The sequence below is a fragment of the Mesoplodon bidens genome, assembly GCF_964165515.1.
Source record: "Mesoplodon bidens genome assembly, chromosome: 2".
Taxonomy (NCBI): domain Eukaryota; kingdom Metazoa; phylum Chordata; class Mammalia; order Artiodactyla; family Ziphiidae; genus Mesoplodon; species Mesoplodon bidens.
In genome coordinates, this window is record NC_138177.1 from 185,923,251 (window position 1) to 185,936,725 (window position 13,475).

Genomic DNA, 13,475 nt, shown 5'->3' on the forward strand with positions numbered 1-13,475 from the left:
CCAATGGAGGAGTGCTATGAGGTTGCTAAGGGGAACTCTAGAGGCAAGATGGCGTTCGCCCATGATGGGTGCGGGAGCTCCCGCCTGGCGCGCCGAGACCCGCCGGCTCGGCCACCGCGGGACGGTAACAGCCGACTGCGCCCTGCCGGGCCTTGGTCCGGATGGGAGGGAGGCGGGCAGGTCCGGCGCTCGCTGCATGTCCCCGCACCTGCACTTTCACTTCAGGAAGTCCAGAACCCGCGGACCCCAAGCCTAGCGGGGCTCCCCACGCGCGTCTCCCCCGAGCCCAGCCCGCAACCCCCAGAAGCCTTGTCGCCCCCGATTTGGGAGGGACGCGCGTTCGCGTGCTCCGGTGCCCGCGGGATGGGCGGGGTGCCGGGCCCAGAGTAGCAGAACCGGCCGGGTCTTGGAGACCCAGCCGGCAGGAACCGAGTCGGCCCTGGGTGTCCCTGCGTCCTGGAAGGGGTCGCCTCCTCTGACCGCGCCTCCCAACGTCCCCGACGCGCGATCAGAGGAGGTTTGATAGGACCTGTTCATAGAATGAAAAAAACGGGGCCGTAGAGATCCGAGTCCACACCTCTTAACTTCAGGTAGAACCCGAGCCTCATTTATGGCAGATACCAGAGTCTGGCAACCCCAAGCTTCCCTAGAGCTGCTCGCCCCAAGTTGGACTTGAAATAGGGGGGCTGGTGGGAAGGGGGCCCTGCCCCCTCCAGGAACTACTGGAGTTGGGGGATGGTGCACCCAGCAGCTGAGTGGCAAGCAGTGACGATGGGCAGGCCCTCCTTGGGTGCAAGTGTGGATTTTGTCCGGAGGGCACAGGAGGCCACTGGGGGGATGAGGTCCCTGCAGAGAGATGACCGGGACGGCTCTTCCCCTTGTGCCCTCACTTACCCCCAGCTAATTCGGCTCAGTTCAAATGTCCCCTCTCAGGAAGGCTCCCCACCCCCGCGCACACCCATCCACCCTCCCACCAACCCGAGCGCTCCTCTCAAGGACCCTGTGCTCACTCCTAGCCTGCCTCCCCGCGGGCCTCCCTGCACAGAGTAGGTGCTCAGCGTGTCTGGTGCATAAACAGATGAACAGGGAGAGTCGTGACCCAAACTGAGCCTTTGGGGAGCAGTGGGCAGGGCAGTTCACTGGGGGGTGAAGCCACAGACACCTGGAGAAGCCCCCGAACGGCCCACACCTCAGTGCTTGCTGGTCATCAGCCGGGTCACCTATGTCTCTTGCTCACCTGTGCACCCTCCTTTCAACATTCAGGTTACGGAGTCTACGTTTACCCGAATTCTTTCTTTCGATATGAAGGAGAATGGAGAGGAAGCAGGAAACATGGTAAGGATGGGCTGTGGCCTCTTCCTGCATCCATGCCGCTGATGACCCGTGTCCCTGCCGATCTGGGAGCCACACAGGTGCTGGCCACACCGGGCCCTCAGCACTCACTAGTGCCCGTGAGGGTCCATCCTGCAGCGCTGGAGGCCTGGACAGCTCCCCTGGTGCTGATGAAATCTGCTTTTCTTTTTTTTCTGATGATAAAGAGACTGCCTGTTTTCGTAGAAGATCTAAGCAGCAGAGGAGAGCAAGTATCAAGTGAAAGTCCCCTGGAGTCCCCCCCAGAGACAGACCTGAACTTTCCAAAGTTTACACTCATGGTTTTATGCCTGTTTGAGGTTCTGTCTGCTCACATCCTCTGCCTGTTTTTCTACTGGAGGATTGATCTTTCAGTATTTTCTCATGAGCTATTTTTATATCTGTTGGCTGCCAGGATTTTCTATATTTTGAACCTTTTGACTTTTATTGACTTTTCTTGTAACGTTTTTGCCCCACGGATGTTTCTCACTTTTGTGCTGAAATCTCTGATTCTCTTCCTGGCCTGGACAAAGTGGTCCCTCCTTTCTGAAATGTGTGCTTCAGTGTCACCCTTTGACCACAGACTCTCTCTCTCTCCTTCTGCCACTGCACTGACAGAGGCGAGGTGGCCGTCGAGTCCCCTCTGAGGAAGTCTGGGGGCGGGGTCCTTGCACTTTTGATGGCCAGGACAGCAGGACGACGCTCAGTCATGTTTCACGGACGTTCCTGTTGGTGGACGTGTGTGGGTGAGCCTGCAGAGAGCACGTGCTGGATGAGAGATGGAGCCAAACGCAGAGACTTTCACGGCTCCGCTCTCGTCCCTGAGAATGAGCCCGGCCACACAGGCCAGCGGTCACTCCCAGCCACTGCCTGACAACGCGACATCTTTCACCAGGTCAGGGCAAACTTCTGCTTAAAGACGGGAGTTACTACGAAGGCGGGTTTGTAGACAGAGAGATCACGGGAGAGGGCTGCCGGCACTGGGCCCTGACAGGTTAGCTGGCCCGACACTTTCCTCCTAAACCAACCTTGGTGTGAGCTGGCCCCTCCCTTCCGGGTGCAGAAGGCACTTCCATCTGTAACGTGGGGACCCCTGGTTTCCCTAAGGTGTCTCATAATGGCCTCATGCCAGCCTGGGGCAGGGTGGCCACACTGCTGCCCGCAGAACCTCAGGCCCCCACCAGCAAGCGGGTGTTGGGTTCTCAGCGGAGAGAAGCCTCACCCCCATGGACTCTGGCCTGGCGGGGCCTTTGCCCCCAGCACACAGATGCCCCAGAGAGGGTCCCCTTGTGATGGAGTCTGCACGTACACTGCTGGGAGGGAGGGAGTCCCATTTCCCTCGTTCAGGGTGAGCAGTGAGATAAAGGGACACCGTGTTCTGCTACCAGTGCCTGGGGCTCGGGCAGGAACTACTGGTTATCCCACTGGACTCAGGAAACGAGGGTAACCCTGGACACCGCTTCCCGCCTCCCGTCCACACCAGGGAACACCTACACCGGACAGCTTGTTTTGGGAGAACCCCAAGGACATGGCGTCATGAAGTACAAAGCCAGCGGACGTTACGATGGGGAGCTCTTCCGCGGCCTGAGAGAAGGTCCGGGGTCCGTGGGAAGGCGTGAGGCATCGGCCTCGGGGTGGACACTGGGGGGCCCGGACCCCAGCCCTCCCCGGATACTGACTCGGGGCCTGGACGGGCCCGGGCGCGAGTGTGCTCCCCGGTCCGGTGCGGTTCGGAGCGCAGGGCTCATGGCGAAGCCCCTCAAACCCGGTGACTCAGGTCCCCGCTCTGCCTTCGCCCTCGATCCCGCGTCAGTGGTCTGGCCTGGGTTCGGCCGGGCGGGTCTCCTGGCCTCGCTGAGGGTCGCAGTGGCTCGACCAGCGCTGTGGGTCCTCTTGACCCTCGGCTCGGTCACCTCCTCCACGTCCTGTGGGACCCAGCGAGTCAGGAGGCCACATTCCGGGGAGCAGCAGGCAGAGCCCCGGGGTCGCTGGAGCGAGCGGAGCAGTCCCAGCCCCGACAGCACACCCGGCGTGGGCGCATCTCTGTCCCCCTCCAAGCCCTCCCGTGAGGTGTCAGGACGCCCTCCCCTTCCCGAGTGTCCAGGCCCTGAGACTCCGTGTCCTCATGAGCACTTCCTCTGGCCTTTGGGCCCTTTGAGTAGGTGGTAGAGGCCCTGCACAACGGTCGGTCCTCAGCGTGAACTGGCACCTGCGAGCTGGCCTTGACCACGCGGCAGCATCAGCCCAGCCGGACAGCAGAGCGTTTCAGTCGCCGGCGCTCGGGGGTCCAGGCGCCCCCATCCTCCCTCGGGACCCTGAGAGCTGGACTCAGAGCTGCTCCCGCTGCCTGTGGCTGCCAGGCCGCCCCAGATCGGATTGCGGGGCCAAGGGACCCCCATGGGGCCCGGCTACAGGGGGTGCCGACCCCATCCTTCTTCTAGACAACCCCCTTCCCCAATGGAGGCACGAGGTGACCCTCGACTCTCGCCCGCCTCCAGGACAGGGGCACCTGGTAGACGCAGATGGGCAAGTGCACTGGGGGTCGTTTCACAACAACAAGCGGCACGGCCCAAGGCGGGCAGTCTTCCGGTGAGTCCACCGTCCTGCGGGCCGTGCCCCCATCCAACACCCAGCCCTGAAAGTACGGTCTGTGATTCTTTCATATGATCCTGCAATTTCTCCCTCAGTTACTGACATTGGTTCTGTGTGTATTTGGTAGAAAGAACATCCATCCCCCTCCTCCAATGAAACACCAGGTGGGAAGGTCGGGTGGGCGCAAGGGTGGAGCGCGGCCGAGTCAGGTGACACCCGCGGGCTCTCTGCTTCGGGCCTAGTACTGAGCGTCTTTCACACTCTGGGCAGTTTTCGTGCAAAATCCTGCCCTTGGGATTTGCAGGCCCCCCATTTCCTTCCCGTTATCCTCTCCAAACCTTCACACCTGGGGCCCAGCAAGCGGGGCCTCCCATCACTGCACCCCACCGGGTGCCAAGGCCACCTGCCCCTCTGGCCAGGGCCTGGCAAGGCCGCAGCTTGCGCCATCTGTTCCGGGCCTATTTTTGCCTTGGTCCCGGGGGTGCGTGCTGAGCCCCAGTCGGAGGAGCCGGTGTGCGTCACACAGCCACCTGGCCCTTCCCAGCCTGAGAGCAGCCTCCGCGTTTGTCCCTCAGGAACGGAGATGAGTACGAGGGCGACTGGGTCCGGGCCACGGGACGCTGTGCCATGCGGATGGCTCCATCTATGAGGTACTGGACCCACCGGCCGGGCGTCCTCTGCTGCCGGTGCCGCCCGGGGCGCAGCCCAGGTGCTGCGCTTCTGACCCTGCGAGGCAGGGTCGGCCACCGTTCCCGTTTCGCTGATGAGAAGATGCAGTTCAGAGAGCTTAAGGGCCACCCGCTAACACCTTTCCGTCCCATCTGGTTCCTGAAACACCCCATGACCCAGCACTCTCTCCTGTGGGAATGGCCTGGTGAAGCCTTTTTGAGAGGAGATACCCGTGGGGTCCCAGTGCCCTCGACAACCTGGGGAGGCAGGCGAGGGCCCCTCCCCACTCCTCGCGAGCAGGGCTCTGCGCCCCCCCCCCGTCATCGTGGCAGCTGCTACTCTCGGGTTGATGGGGGGTTTTAGGTGCCACGAGGCCAAGAGATGCAGGTGCAGGGAAGACCTTCTCGGGCCCCCAGAATCCGTCATCCTTGTGCTTCCTGCACGCCAGCCTGTGGGCCCGGCCGGCCCTGCAGAGATGCAGCCAGGGGCCAGAGGATGCCGCATGAGCCAGGTCTGAAGGATGGGAAGGGGCCACCACATGGAGACCTCAGGGAAGGGCATTGCAGGCAGCGGAAGGGCGAGGCTGGGCTCCGAGGCAGGAAGAAGCCTGCGTGGCCAGAGCAGGGGTCGGGGGAGGCAAGGCAGGAGGTCCGGGCAGTCCCACGCGTAGGCCCTGGAGCCACGAGGGGTTGGAGTTTTATCCTACACATCACAGAAAGTGCTGGAAGGAGTTGGTGACCTGATCCCTGTGTTTGGAAGGTTTCTCTTGCCCTCACTCATGGAGAGAGGTGATGGCGGCCTGCATGGGGTGTAGAACCACATTTGGGGTGGTTTGGAGGCACAGACACTGGACTGGTGGACAAGAGCAGAAGCGAAGATGTCCCTGCATGTTTGGCCCAAGCGTCGGATGGATGGTGGTGATGCCTGAACCAGAAGCCACCAGAAGACAGAAGTCACACCAGTAATTGAACGTGAAAGTATTAACTAGGGAAAGACAGCAAAACACTCAAAGGGGTGAAAGCAGGAATATGGCAACAGCAAATGCGAAGGTGGCCCCAGGAGGCGCCCCCAAAGCTGGGGTGTGGGGACCGGCTTGGGTGCATCCTCGGGCCTGACCGCGTGGGGCTGAGGCCATGGGAGATGTGACTCGTGGCACGTGGTAGCTTTGGGAGTGACTGAGCTGCCACCGAGCTCAGCTGTGATGCGCCTCGGGAGCCGAGGGTTGCACGTGGCTGTGGATGTAGTGACGGCGGCCGCGAGGCCCTTGATGTCCTGGACGGGAGCTCAGGTCCGCACTCGGCTCCAGCCACGGCCCTGAGAGTCCCTCACTTTTCACAGCCTCAGGGCTGAAACAATTGGATTGTGTGCGTTGCAGAATTAGGTTGTCAGCTGAATTCATATGTCTGCCAAGTTAGAGTGGAGATTGGGACAGAAGTCCCGGGAGACGAGGGAAAGCCCAGCCCCTCCGGAGACTCAGACCCTGCAGACAGAGGGTGTGGCCGCAGCCCGCTGGGTTGGAGGAGCTTCCCTGGGCGTTGGCTGCCAGCCAGGCCGTGTGTGCAGGAAACGCTGGGACACAGAAGAACTCGCCCAGGACAAACCCCTGTGCCTGAGGGGTTAGGAGTGGGCACCCTGTAGCCTCTTCCCCACAGGGTCCCTGCAGCGCCCAGCACGGCACCAGCTGGCAAAGCGACACGTTTCAGGGTCCAGCTCCCGGAGCACGGAGTCGGGCAGGAAGGGTCGTTTTGGGGCCGAGAGGCAGTAAAGTGGTACCCGGCCAGGGCCCTTCCTGAGATGGAGCGGCCTGCTGGGGAGTGTGGAGTCCTTCCCTGTGGCTGTGAGGCGCCCCCCCCACCCGCCCCGCCGGCCATGCTCACCTTGCCTGCTTGTAAGACGCAGAGCTCTGCTTAGGTGACGCCACCTCCCAGGCCCCTCCTGGGACCGCAAGTCCTGGTCTGGGCAGCCAGCCACTCCCGGGGTGCCGCCTGGGCCGCTGCGGTTGCCAGTTTGCGCCAGAGCCCATTTGCAGATGCCGCTGTGCCCCGGCCAGAGCTCTGCTTCTTCTCCCCAGGGGGGACGTCTGTCCATCCTCATGGGGCCAGGCTTTAGGGCTCACCCTGGGCAGCCACAGTCACTGGCCTGAATTCTCCAGAGCTGCCACGGAAGAGAGAAACGCAGGGGGACCTGGGAGGATCTTCCTCGCTCGGACCCCCCAACAGCGTCCACACCTCACGGGATGGGGGCGCGGGGGCGCGGTTCTAGTGCCCGGCCCTGCGCTCAGCTACCCTCTGGCTCCCCGACTCTCTCCACCCCCGTTCCAAAGATGAGGAGGCCTCCCAAACCGGGGGTGGCCAAGCCCTCGCCTTCTTCCAGGGAATCCCGAAAACCTCAGCGCCCACCCTCCACCCGGCATGCCCTTCCCCAGGGGCAGTTTGGGCGCCTCCAGGGCCTCCGCATCAGCGGCCTGGGCACTGGGGGCCCTGCTCGGGCAAGTCACTGCTCAGCCGCGGGGGTTGGGGGTTCCCCGCCGCCATCCACCAGGGGGCAGCCCGGCCCTGCCGACCGCCTGGCCCTGTGGGGGTGCTCCTCCACTGGCTGCGGAGCTACAGCCGCTTCCCTCCAAGCGGATGCCCAGTGGACGCCAGCTTGGATGTCAGGCGGGAACTGGCAGAGTGCGAGGGGCCTGCGGCTTCGTCCCCCCGGCGCTTTGCAGGTGAACGAGGGTCCTTCCCCAGGGTTCAGACTGTCCGCCTGCGTTCCAGCTGCTCAGCAATGCCCCAGACTCTCAGGGCCACGCACTCAGACGACCTGCCCGCGCGACCCAGACCCTGAGCACCGGGACATGCAGCCCTGCGGTCGGGAAGCGCTGCCCCCACCCACAGTCGCAGCCATGACCATAGCCTGAGGGCCCCGGGAGGACACCCAGGCCCTGAATCCCCGCATCCCAAACAGTTTCCCGACGGTGTGGACACAGGACCTCCCAGCTCTCAGCGCGGCCTCTCCGTGCTGTGGGGATGCCTCCTGCACCTGGCCTCTAACCTGTGACCTCTGGGCATGAAGGGTCACCTGGGAGAGATGGAGCCGCCAGAAGGAGTTGGCATGTCTCCCATGAGGGTACAGCTGTCCCCAAGCTTTCACTAGGCAAATAGCTTTCTCTATTTTTTAACTTTGTTGAAAAATACACATAAAATTTACCATCTCATCCATTTATAAGTGCACAGTTCAGTGGCATCAAGCACGTTCACATTGCTGTGCAGCCATCACCACCGTCGTTTCCAGAACTTTCTCTTTTTCCCAAACTGAAGCTCTGTCCCCATGAGACACTCACTGCCCACCCCCTCCCCCGGCCCCCGCCCTCCTACTTTCTGTCTCTATGGATCTCCTCCAGGGACCTCATAGAAGTGGGGTCATGTAGGATGTGTCCTCTCGTGTCCAGTTCATTTGACTCGGCATCGTGTCCTCTAGGTCCGTCCACGCTGGAGCAGGTGTCAGGACCTCCTTCCTCTTTGAGGCCGGCTCCTGCTCTGCCGTGTGGACGTTCCTTCCACGCTGCGTCCGGCTGCTCGTCCATCGATAGACACTCGGTCTGTCTCCACCTCTTGGCGCCTGTGAGTGACGCTGCTGTGAGCACCATCCTGCTCCCAATTCTGGGAACAGCGCAACTGCTGGGTCACATGGTGATCCTGTTTTTAACTTTCTGAGGAACCTCCACACCATTTTCCACTCCCACCAGCAGCGCACCAGCGTTCCAGTTCCTCCACATCCTCCCCCAGCGCTTATGTTTTCTGGGGGGGGTTTGTTTGTTTTTTGTTTATTTATTTATTTTGGCTGCATTGGGTCTTTGCTGCTGTGCGCGGACTTTCTCTAGTTGCGGCGAGCGGGGGCTACTCTTTGTTGCGGTGCACAGGCTTCTCATTGTGGTGGCTTCTCTTGCTGCGGAGCACCGGCTCTAGGCACGTGGGCTTCAGTAGTTGTGGCTCGTGGGCTCTAGAGCGCAGGCTCAGTAGTTGTGGCGCACGGGCTTAGTGGCTCCGCGGCATGTGGGATCTTCCTGGACTCCCAGGGCTCGAACCCGTGTCCCCTGCGTTGGCAGGTGGATTAACCACTGCACCGCCAGGGAAGTCCCATGTTTTCTGCTTTTTAAATAACCATGGTGCCAATGAAGTGATTAAGAGACAGGCACCAGGCAGCCCCTCGGAGAGCAGCGTCCTCTGGGGCCTCCTCCGTGGAGCCTGGGGACGGACTGGGGGCTGTGGAGGCGAGGGCACACCTGGCGGAGGGGAAGACAGGTCCTCTCCAGTGAGCCTCAGCCTCTGTGCACGTGGAACGTTCCTGCCTGTGCGGCTGTGCCGTGGTGCCTCCAGCAGCTGCGCTTCCGCCCGTCCCGGGGCACCTCCGTGTGCGTTGGCTGCATTTCTCGTGTTGGCGTTTCTCTGCGTTGCCCGAAGGGAGGCCTGCTGGGCGGCGCACCTGCTCACCGCACAGAGCAGGTGGTCGGCCTCGTGCGCATCTTAACCTGCTGGTGGCTCCCAGCCTCCCCTCTCCTCACCTGTGCATCTGTAGGAATGCCAGGGGCTCCGTGTCCCTGTGCCACTGTCCTGGCCGGGAGGTCACAGTCCAGGAATGGGGCCCCTCCTTCCCACGAGAAGCATTGTGGGAGGAGGGGCCTGGGCTGCCAGAGCAGAACCAGTGCTGCCCCACGTTCCCGGTGCGGTTCTACGCAGACGGATGTCAGAACCCGGAGTGTGAAGGCAGCTTGTATTTGCATCAGCAGAGCTTGTCACACTTTGAAATCCAAGGAACTTATGGCCAGGATCGTGGAGGTCAAAGACACCTTAGGGACCCTGCTGCTAGTTGGGAAGTGAGGGGCATTGTGTCTGCAGAGAATGATGGGCAGGGACCACCAACACTCTGGCCTGTGTGGCCACTGCTGCCCCAGCAGGCCACCCAGAAAGCTGGAGACCCCGGCCCCCTGCAGCCACAGGCCCAGGCAGGTGACCCGGGGCCACGCCCCTCCCTGGTCTAGGACCCGTGGCCTCAGGAAAGTCCTCACCTGCTCCAGGAGGGAGTTTGGCAAAGGTGGGAAGTCACCTCCTCCAGACTGGATGCCATCAAAGCAGATGCTGTGGAGAGCCGGGCCCTGGCCCCCCCGGTGTGCTCGGCCAAACCCTGGTGCCCTGGAGAGGACTGGAGGTGGGGAAGAGATGGGTGAGCTGGGAAGGTGCGCTTCTGACCGGGGCGGAGTTTCAGAGTGTGCCTGGGAGCGCCTGAAAACGCAACAGGGCAACGCAGCCGCAGAAGCAATTCCAGGAAAAGCACCGTCACTTTTCCCGGGAAAGAAAAATAGCATCCATTAACTAGAAAGTGCTTCCCGAAATGAGAAGAGTCAAGTGTGTATTTCTCACAATTTATTCAAACTCATGTGTGGTGGGGAAGGCACCCAAGGAGCCCCTCATCCCACCCCCGACTCCATGCTCTTCAAAGAAAGGACCAGGGAAGGAGTTCTGAGCACATAGTTCCCCATCCTGGAGCTGAGAGGCCCTGGGGTTGCTTCAGCCACCGCCGGCCACGAGGTGCGCCCCACTCACCCCGCAGGGCCTCTCCTAACAGGGACCCCGTCCGCCCGTGCTTTGTGTTCAGGGCGGCCCGGCCATCCTCACATCTTCCTGCACTGCGCCAGCACACACAGGTCCTCACCTGCACGGGGAGGAGAAGGAAGAGCCGCCAGGCGCGGAGATGCGTTAACACGTGTTTGTTCGTGCTCTGGTGCTTGTCAGCTGACTGAGAAAGGGCAGGCTTTTCAAAAGCATGATTTGTAACATTAATTAGATTCTACACTGTTGGATGAGTTACACTGCTGGAGTGTATCGTGTATCTGTCCTGGGAAAGTGCTGTGTTGCAGCCTGAGCTGGGGGGTGGGGGGGTCTCAGATTACAGGAGCGTGATTAAGCGGTTGGTCAACACGTGGATGGCGAGGACTGGACAGCGACTTCGCGGGGAGCCTGACCCTGCTCACACCCAGCGGGGCATGGTGGGCCGGGGCTTCGTGGTCTGATGGGCACGTTCGCTGACCGTCTGCTCTGCACACGGCAGCCCGTGCGCCCTCAGGCCGTGCTCCAAGGCTCTGTGTGCTGGACCCGCCTGAGTCTGCTCCTGGCTCCCAGGTGACCCCGAGGCCCTGCCTGCCTTCTTCCTGAAAACCCACGTTGCACCTTCCACAGAGGGCCAAGGGGCCGGGCAGGGCGCGCAGAGAGATGGACCCCAACACGGTCGAGGGGCCCAGTGGCCATCGTACTGTTTGGAGAGTAGCCCGTGCCCATTCGAGCCCTAGTTGTCCCCATGGAGCCCTGCCCTGGGAAGCTCGTGCCCCGGAGCAGACAGACAGACAGACAAGACGGGACCACGACTGAGAGGGAAGGGAGAGGCCGCTGGGAGGGGCCCGCGGAGCGCCACAGAGCTCGGCCCTCTTTGGCGGGAGCGCTCGGAGTCACGAGATGGAGAAGCGCGAACAGAGGCCGAGGCCATGTCGTGGGGGCAGGCAGGCGTGTGCACGGAGGTCCCGCCTCTTCCCCGTGGCTGGAATCCCCATCTCCCACCTGCCCCTCAGCGTCCTCCCCCATCCACCCCGCAGGGGCGGTGACCCCAGCACCGCTGACCAGGACAGGGATGAGGCCTGCGGTCGTGCGGGCAGGCAGCACACTGGCCCTGGGCACAGAGCGGGCGCAGCTCCTGCTGGGGACGGTGTGCGGGGGAGGCAGCCGGGCCCCACAGGAGGGTGTTTGTCTCTGGAGGCGACCACCCTTCCCCGGGGCCACCGGCCCACTGCCCAGGCACCCCAGCACAGAGCCTCAGAAGAGGGCATGAACCTCTACGTAAAAGGGCTTGGGGGACGGGGCGGGTTGGGGTGATGAGTTCCTTTGCCTGCTGAGAGGCTGCGTTCAATTGGCTGTGAGACCTGCTTCCCGAGTTGAAACCGATCACTTCTCAGGCCTGGGGATGGCGGCGTGAGGGAAGCAAAGGGTTCCAGCGACCCGTTCGCCTATGAGCAGCACCGCTGCCCCAAGCAAACCGACTGCTGGGGGCTCAAGCTGGGAAAAGCTCTGACATCAATTTGCTCTACACAGCTTGGGGGTGGGGGGCGGCTACCCTGCCCCCCAGGACTGTCCCCACCCTGACTCAGGGACACCGGCCCAGCTCGGCCCAGGACCCTCCTGCTCTGCTCGCCCCCAGTCACCCCGCCCATCGCGATCACTGAGCACCGCTGCCTCCGCCACACAGACAACAGACACAGGCGGCGCACACGGCCACATGCATGCACACCTGTGCACAGGACCCCTTCCTGGGAGCAGGCATCAAGCCCAGCAGATGCTGCTGCTTGGAGGCTGCACTGGCTCCAGGGATGGTCAGCTAGTGACTCCGGGGCTCCCCAGCCCCAGCCCAGGACGGCAGCACGGGGCCCACTGGGTTGGCTGCGATCCCCGCTCTGGCATGATACCTGGGGCCTCGCCCCCGCTTTGGCCTGGCACGCTGCCTGCAGACGTGAGCCACGTCTTAGGGGACGTCGATAGACCGTCTGCGATGTCAGCCGTGCTGGCACCGAGCTTTCCGGGAACGCGGCCCAAGTGTTGGCCCAGAGGGCTCAGCTCTCTGGGCCTGGGGGCTGGAGGGACGAGGCTGCCCTGCAGCTCCAGGCCTCCCGTGGGGGGCACAGCCATGCCTCTGCCCAACTGCCACCCCCAGCTGGCAGCCGGCCCCTCCTGCAGCCGCGAGCTGCTGCCTTGCCACTACTGCCAGGTACCCACCAGGGCACCACAGTTGTCTGGTGCCCCGGCTGGATGAGGAGCCTCAGCCAGGCCCCTTCCCTGTCACCTTGTAATGTGAGCACAGTGACCGTGTGTTCCAAACAGCCGTGGAACCTGTTCCCCCAGATCTTGGGGTGTCTGAGCTCTTCAGGGGCCGTTCCCACAGGCCCCACCTGCCAGGCGGCCCCTCCCGAGGGCCTGTGAGGCTCCCGCCAACCGGAGCCCGGCCCCAGCTGCTGGGCGGCCTCGGGCCACTCGGAGGGCTGGGCAGGAAAGCAGAAGCCCAATCAACTTCTGCCAAAGAGTGAATAGAACCAAAACGTGCCTTTGGCTAATTCTTCTTCCAATAGGAGTAATTCATAGTTGAATAAAATACCATTAAGATCTCGAACTTTTCCACGAAAACAATTTTCCTGCTCTTTTCCACCATTCTTCCACCCTGTCGTGTGTATCGTTTACAAAGCAGGCTTATTATGGGGGTGGCAGAGTTGGGGTGTGCAGCGAGTTGGCACTGCCCCCAGGGTGCGGCTGTGTGGGTTCACAGTGTGATTTTAATTGGCCTTTTTATTGTCAAGGAGCGTGTCGGAACGCTCAGCACCTCGACCCCGCAGGCCTCCGCGCACTCGCCTGCACACCTCCTGTGACTCTGCACAAATGCAGTATCTTTGTGTTAAAAGGGTTTTGTGCTAAAAAGTGTGCCCTTTGGAGCCATATTTTCTTTGCATTTTGTATTCAGGCCATTGTCTCCAAACTTCCTGGCTTCTTAAAATTCAAAGGGCAGTGCCTTCTGCGGAGCAAATTGGTTTCCCGGCAGCCTGTGGTCCCCAGGGGCCTTCCGAGCCTGGGGGGCCGCCGGGCTGTGCGGCAGGGAGACCAGCCCTCTGAGCCCGTGGTTCTCTCCACAGGGACAGTGGCCCGGTGACGTGTTCAGTGGACAGGGCAGCATGGCCCACTGCTCCGGGGGTGTCTACCGAGGGGTGTGGGTCGACGGCCACCCCATGAGTAGGTGCCCCCGGCCTTGCCGCTGGCCCCGTGGGGTCCTCTTTTGGGGTCACGTCTGGG